Source organism: Aphidius gifuensis, linkage group LG5 (assembly GCF_014905175.1).
Source record: "Aphidius gifuensis isolate YNYX2018 linkage group LG5, ASM1490517v1, whole genome shotgun sequence".
In the NCBI taxonomy this organism is placed as follows: domain Eukaryota; kingdom Metazoa; phylum Arthropoda; class Insecta; order Hymenoptera; family Braconidae; genus Aphidius; species Aphidius gifuensis.
Genome location: NC_057792.1, coordinates 1,347,223 through 1,354,245, shown reverse-complemented (window position 1 = coordinate 1,354,245; position 7,023 = coordinate 1,347,223). Strand labels below are relative to the sequence as shown.

At 25.3% G+C, this 7,023-nt stretch overlaps 1 non-coding gene across 1 annotated transcript; it reads right to left on the bottom strand.

Moving 5' to 3' along the window:
• Positions 1–330: 330 nt before the first annotated feature.
• Positions 331–521, bottom strand: LOC122858517. Its single transcript, XR_006374305.1, has one exon. It is a non-coding gene; the product is annotated as a U2 spliceosomal RNA (small nuclear RNA).
• Between the last annotated feature and the right edge of the window lie 6,502 nt (positions 522–7,023).

Sequence of the window (7,023 nt, the reverse complement as noted above, 5' to 3'; positions counted from 1 at the left end):
TTCAAAAAGTTGAAAAAAAAATTTATATGTACTTTGTACATTTCAATGTTGATCGAAATAAAAAAAAAAAATAAAAACTGTCCAAGTGTCAAGGAATAAAATAAAAAATTGTAGGGTCTAGTTTTATTGTTGAAATTTAAAAATTATTACAGATAAAAGTTTATCAGATTTTTAAAAAAATTTTGACATTTACAATTTGTTTGAAAAATATTGTAAATATATTTAAAAAAACATTTTCTTTATTTATAATTTATTATGTATTCAAAAGAATTTTCGAATAATTTTTCAAGCTAATTTTAAATGCATGGGGGGCATTTATGTTTTGATAAAATTATGTGGGCTTTCTCCGGTGGTACTGCTATACCGGATAAACCCGTGATAGAGCCAAGGCAAGCCCCGGCATCTATCCAGTTACAAAAAACAGTTTAATATTCTGGCTCCTCAATGAGGAGCGTTTCAGATATTAAGCTGAAAAGAACAGATACTACACTTTGATCTTAGCTATTAAGCCGAGAAGCGATAACTTGCATTTGTTTTCCACTGGTATATGAACACCACATCATGACATTGTACAAGTGAAAAACATGCGACACCTATTGTACAGGTTTAGAACTAAAATTTATTTTCAACCCACTGCACCAGTAATTTTTTTTAATCAAAATAATAAACTTCTAAGTTATATATTTTAATTAATTAATTAATTAATTTTTTTTTTTAATTATTAACAAATTTAATTTACGAAAAAAACAATAAAAAAAAAATTTACAAGTTTTTAGTGATATAAATAAAACATCATAGCAATATACATTGAAAAAATTATTTTTTTAAATTTTAGATAGTTTATAATTAAATAGAATAAAATTATTTATTTATATTTAATAAGGAAATATTTATTTAAATTTAATTTTAAATATTTCCAAACAATTTTTTTTGTTTTATAAAAATTTGGGGTTATTCAAAGCATTTTGAAAATAGTAAAACCGGCAATAATAAAAAAGAAGTTTTAAAAAAAAATAAAAAATATATATGGAAGCTTTCGAAAATAATCTTAGTACTTTCAAGTATCTCGTTTTATTTTTTATTTTGAGAAAAAAAATAAATAAAATTCTCTATCGATTTTTTGAACCGTGGGATGAATTAAATTGTTAAAAATAAAAAATCCAAATAGTCAAGTAAATTTTCAATAGACTATAGTCAACACTTTGTATATTTATTTACTTTTATTTTTTTGATTTTATTTTTTTGTCTCTTTAACCTTTTAATGTGTCTCTACATATTTTTTAGTCGTTGCATTGTCGTGGAAACAATGAAATGGTTACGGGACACGTTAACAGAATCCATTGTCTCATTCATTGTTCGATAGTGACGTAGCAAAATGTTCACAGGACAATAGAGAGAAACCGACTATTCTCATGTCGACTTCACGCGTGTATATACCAAGGTAACAGCAGAAAATCTATATCCATTAAACTAACACAGATCGTGGATAACTTTTTGCCATTTTTTTTTTTTTTCTTTTCCAACATCGTTTTTTCTTTTTCACCATCGTCCTATTCAATAGAATATCATCGGCATTATCCAACAAGATCGAAGAAACAAACGAGGATAAAGGAAAAAAAAAATGAACAAAAAAAAATTGGATCAAATGATGAGTCTTTGTTCTCTCCTTCTTGCTCAATTTTACCTTACTTTTTTCGATATATAGAGCAACGTCTTATATTGCGACACTGAAAACGTTCAACAATTTTATCCTCAATATATTGAGGATACCCAACTCATTTCATCGACTCAAAATGCTTTCAGCACACTATTTTATTTTATCCTTGGTTTTTTTATTTTTTTTTTTTTACTCTACTATGCAATTTTTTTATTTATTTATTCTCTGAGACTCATAAACTCATAGTGAATTACTTGGTCTGATCTTTTTTTATCGATATCAACTCATCCAATAATTTTATTAACAAATGATAAATAGAAATTTGAATATAACCTAGATAGCTCATAATAAATTCAAATTTTAAATGAAAAAAATTATGCTTATTATTGATGCAGCAATATCATTTTTAGGGCTTCACTCAAGACTAAATATGCCAAGACTGGACCCAATCTTGTCTTGGTCTTGTCTTGGTACGAAATATGCAAATCTTGTCTTGGTCTTGTCTTGGTTTTAAAAAGGCCAATCTTGTCAATCTTGGTCTTGTCTTGGTTCAGTCTTGGTCTTGTTCTTGTCTTGGTCTTGTCTGTCTTGGTATTTTCTTGTCTTGCCTATTGTATTTTTATTATTTTACTTTTAAATTATAAAATAATTTAACATTTATATTTATAATATTAGTATTATTTAATAAATTTTATTTGCCAATCTTATTCAAACGAGAACAGATAAATTTAAGCAAAACTTAAATTGAAATAGACCTAAATTTAAAATTAAATAAAATAAAAAGTTGAAATGGAATCTATAGTTAAATTTCAAATAAAACTTATCGAGCCAAAATTTATTTCTTTTTTATATTTATGTACATACATATTTATATATTTTTATTCGTCTTGTACGTTATGTTTTTTGATAAACCTGACGTTTTATAAACATAACGGCTGTGCAATAAACATCCACAGGGTAACGTCTCATGATTATGGGTATATATATGTAAGCTATAGTATTTGTGTGAGTCGTCTTTGTTTCTATTATTATGTCTACTAAGTGTGATATGTATTTTATGGAACTCTATGCTTAGTTTATTGTGTTCTTTGTTGATAACGATTAAATATACACTTAATATATGATTATCATTTATTAATTTGTGAGTATAAATCATAGTCAATTACTTCGGATTTGAAATTTTTTTTTTATTTAATTATCAACTCATGACACAATACTTTTATTAATCAAATGATAAATCTTGAAATTTGAATAAATAATCAGTCTTGTCTATCTTGTCTTAAAACCAAACAATAAATGAATAAAGACTTATCTTGGTATTGATGCAGCAATATCATTTTAAAAAAATGTTCTTCAATAAAATTCGTACATCTATTGATATTTTTATATAATATTTTTGAATAAACTGATTTGCACAAATGACAAGTATTTTTATTTTTTTATCAATTTCACTGTCATATCGAGTATTGTGCTTTTGTATATGGGAAAAAAAAGAATTAAACAATAAAACGGTGAACAATATCCGCCAGAATATAAAGAGAAAATAATTGATGAAGATGATAATGAGAGCAAGAGAGAGAAAATAAAAAAAAATCAATTGTCGAGGTAGACTATAATTTTTCAATATGTTGTACATTTCAATGAATCAACATAAACCATTTACAAATTAACAATTTTAAAATACATAATATTATTAAAAAAATTTATAAATTCATCCAACTTAAATTCAATAATTTTACATATTTAATTATCGTCAATTAAAAAATTTTTAATCATGTAATATTAACTCGATATTTTTAAAATGATAAATAATTAAAATTTCAAAAAATGATACTATCTTTTAATAAATATTCAAAACAAAAAGTGAAAAAAAAAAAAAAAATGAATAAATATTTTTATTAATAAAAAAAATGTATATTAAACGGTAAATAAAATTTTTCGTATTTCCATAAATCATTTAGAGTTAAAGTAGAATACAAAAGACAAATACAAATGCTCAAGTCTGATAGGGAAAAGAGGATTTTACGTAATACCATATCTAAACTCAAGTATAAAGTCGATTGTTATATTTTTTTTATTTATTTATTCTTGAAGAATGGTCAAATGCACGCGATGTCTGTTTAAATGTTTTATATATATATGTTGAAATACATAAAAGGGTTGAATGTAGAGAGACAAGTAGGGTCAGAATAGATGAATATACCACACCGATAGTTTAACGAGAATCATATCGGCCACATCAGACACAGCTAAATTGTAAACACACTGCATTTTATCGATTGTCTAACCTCATGCTACTCAAACATTTTCTACCCTCTATGCTCGTTACTATTCTCAATGTAATATACATATAGTTACAATGTCGTGTTCACTATTAAACCTCCAAACCATATTAACAATCCAACCACATTTTCTATTTACCCAGACAATATATAAAAATTCAATTTTCAATTATATATTTCTTTGTAGATTATTATTCAAAAAACTACAAATATATTTAACCAAAAAAGCTCATTATAATTACATCAATTGTGCTACTTTTTGAGCTTTAAATTTAAAGCATTATGACTCATTGGATAAACATGAAATTTACCCTTTTTTTTTCTTTGTTTTTTAAATTACTGAGAAAAACATATGAATTATTCTTTTACCTGTTGCTGCATTGTGAGAACGATGGGATTAACAAAGTCCCTCGAGCAACATACAAATACACAACCAAACACATATTCTGTCATATGGATTTTTGTTGAGAGGTCCATGGGGAAAGATGAAATACAAACACACATAAACGTGGATTTTTTTTTGTTTTTATTTTTAACACTGGGAATATAAAAGTTTATTTATTTATATTGTTAATAAATAGATCTTGTTTATTGTTAATTTAAAAATGGCTGAGAGCTTTTAAGCTCGATACTTGAAAAAAAAGAAAAAAAGGGTAAATGAAAAGAATAATTTATGCTAACAATAATTTTGAATTTTAGATAAATATACAAATTTTTTAATTTAATTATATATGGTTAATTAACTCGTATTTTGTGGTGAATTATGTGTGAACATTGAAGTGAATGGAATGTTAATGTTAATTATGTATAATCAAATAGTCTCTAGAGTCAAGTGCAAACACAATGTTGATATATAAAATATAGGTTTATTTATGTATCCTGAATGAATATAATGGTGTGTTGGATATAGATTTTGTTGGGTCGTTATTGGGAAACAGTTGGTGATGGAAATTGTATTGGGGTTATAGTTTTAGTGCAAAATGAAATTGAAGAAGAGAAAAGGGATGAAAATTTGAAGGTATATAAAGAGACCAACATGAGAGAGAGAGAGAGAACAAATTATAAATATATTGGCAGTTTAGGTTACGAAAATAGTAAAATGGTGGACGTATTGGTTATACTCGATTTCTAGCTGGCCCCGATATGTCGCACAAATCACCCTCTGTACACCAAGCTGCCGTGACCACTACCATTACTGCCAGCCCCTCTCGTGTAACTTTCAACTATACCACGTTACCATATATTTTCAATCCTCCTCTCTCTCTCTCTCTCATTCTCTCTTGCAATTTCAAAATCCCTGCAAAACCCTCTTCAAAACCCTCCACTCGATTGTCCCTCCACCGACTATACTTGAACTCGACTCTACCTCAACATCATCACCGCACTGTTCATTGTATAATATACCAATTGCAATTTTAGCCTCCTTCTCTAACCCCTTTTTTCACTATTTTGCTGCTTTTAATTATCAAATTATTACCCTTAACATCATTTATCATTGATTATTACGTGATATAAATTGTAATATTATTTTATGATTTATCAAACATTTTGTAAATTGATTTATTATTTTTTTGTATTGTTGATAATATTTAATTGTCAATGATTTTAATATTTATTTGGAGGGATAATAATTTTTGGAATAATCAATTTATTATTATAATTTTTAATATTTTTAGTTTTCAATAAAATCAGCGTGTTCATTTATTTTTTTTCTTTTTGTCAATTATTTTACTGTCATATCGAGTATTGTGCTTTTGTATGTGGGGAAAAAAAGAATTAAACAATAAAACGGTGAACAATATCCGCCAGAATATAAAGAGAAAATAATTGATGAAGATGATAATGAGAGCAAGAGAGAGAAATATAAAAAAAATCAATTGTCGAGGTAGACTATAATTTTTCAATATGTTGTACATTTCAATAAATCAACATAAACCATTTACAAATTAACAATTTTAAAATACATAATATTATTAAAAAATTTATAAATTCATCCAACTTAAATTCAATAATTTTACATATTTAATTATCGTCAATTAAAAAATTTTTAATCATGTTTTTAAAATGATAAATAATTAAAATTTCAAAAAATGATACTATCTTTTTAATAAATATTCAAAACAAAGAAAAAAAAAAAACAAATAAATATTTTTAATAATAAAAAAATTAATTAATAAAGATTTTTTATAATTAACAAACTTGTTTTTCTTGTAAATAAAAAGTTGGTTAAAGGTGGTAAAAAATTAAATTAATTCCAACGTTGATAATTAAGTCAAGTGGTTTCTTTTAATTTTCAACTCTTTGAAAAAATAAATAGAATACATTTTTTTGTTTATTTATTATTTTTCATTCTTATATAGAAGTATACGGAAGAGAAAAAAAAAAGTTGTAGTCGAAAGGGAATGAAATTCCACTGGGGTTTGTGAATAAAAAAAAGAAGAAAATAATTCAAGGTTTTTTCTGCGTACGAAATATATTTATAAAAATGGTTAAATTAAATGTGCAAAAGTTGAATTAAAATAAAAATAAACATGAAGAAAAGTATGATGAATTAGATGTTGATGATAGTAAAAGAAAAAGAGAGAAAACTATAAAAACATTGAGACTCGGTGAAATTTGTAGAATCAAAAGAAATAAAAGCTGATGAAAAAAAATATATATTACGTATTGAAAGAAAAAGGTCTTGTATAAAAACGAAAGCCAGACTTCATTAGTAACAAATTGATGGGTTTATAAATAAATATGGGTACGGGACAGAGGCAATTTCACTTCATTCTTTTCACATCCAGATGCCATTGAAATGGGTGTATATAAAACCCCCTCCAATCGCCAATATGATTCATCGACCATGAAAATTCTTCCACAATTTCACCAAGATAAAATAAAATATAAAAAAAAATAATTTAATTAATTTAATAAATTAATTAAACATTAGTCACGAATCCCAACAAATTTTTCGTCATCAAAATTTTCACAAGTATTCTTGTTTTTTTTTCCCCTTTTTAATAACAAAGAAGAAAATTATATTATAAAAAACAACCTAGGAAAATTGCATATTATTCAAGAACACAATTTACCACTCTT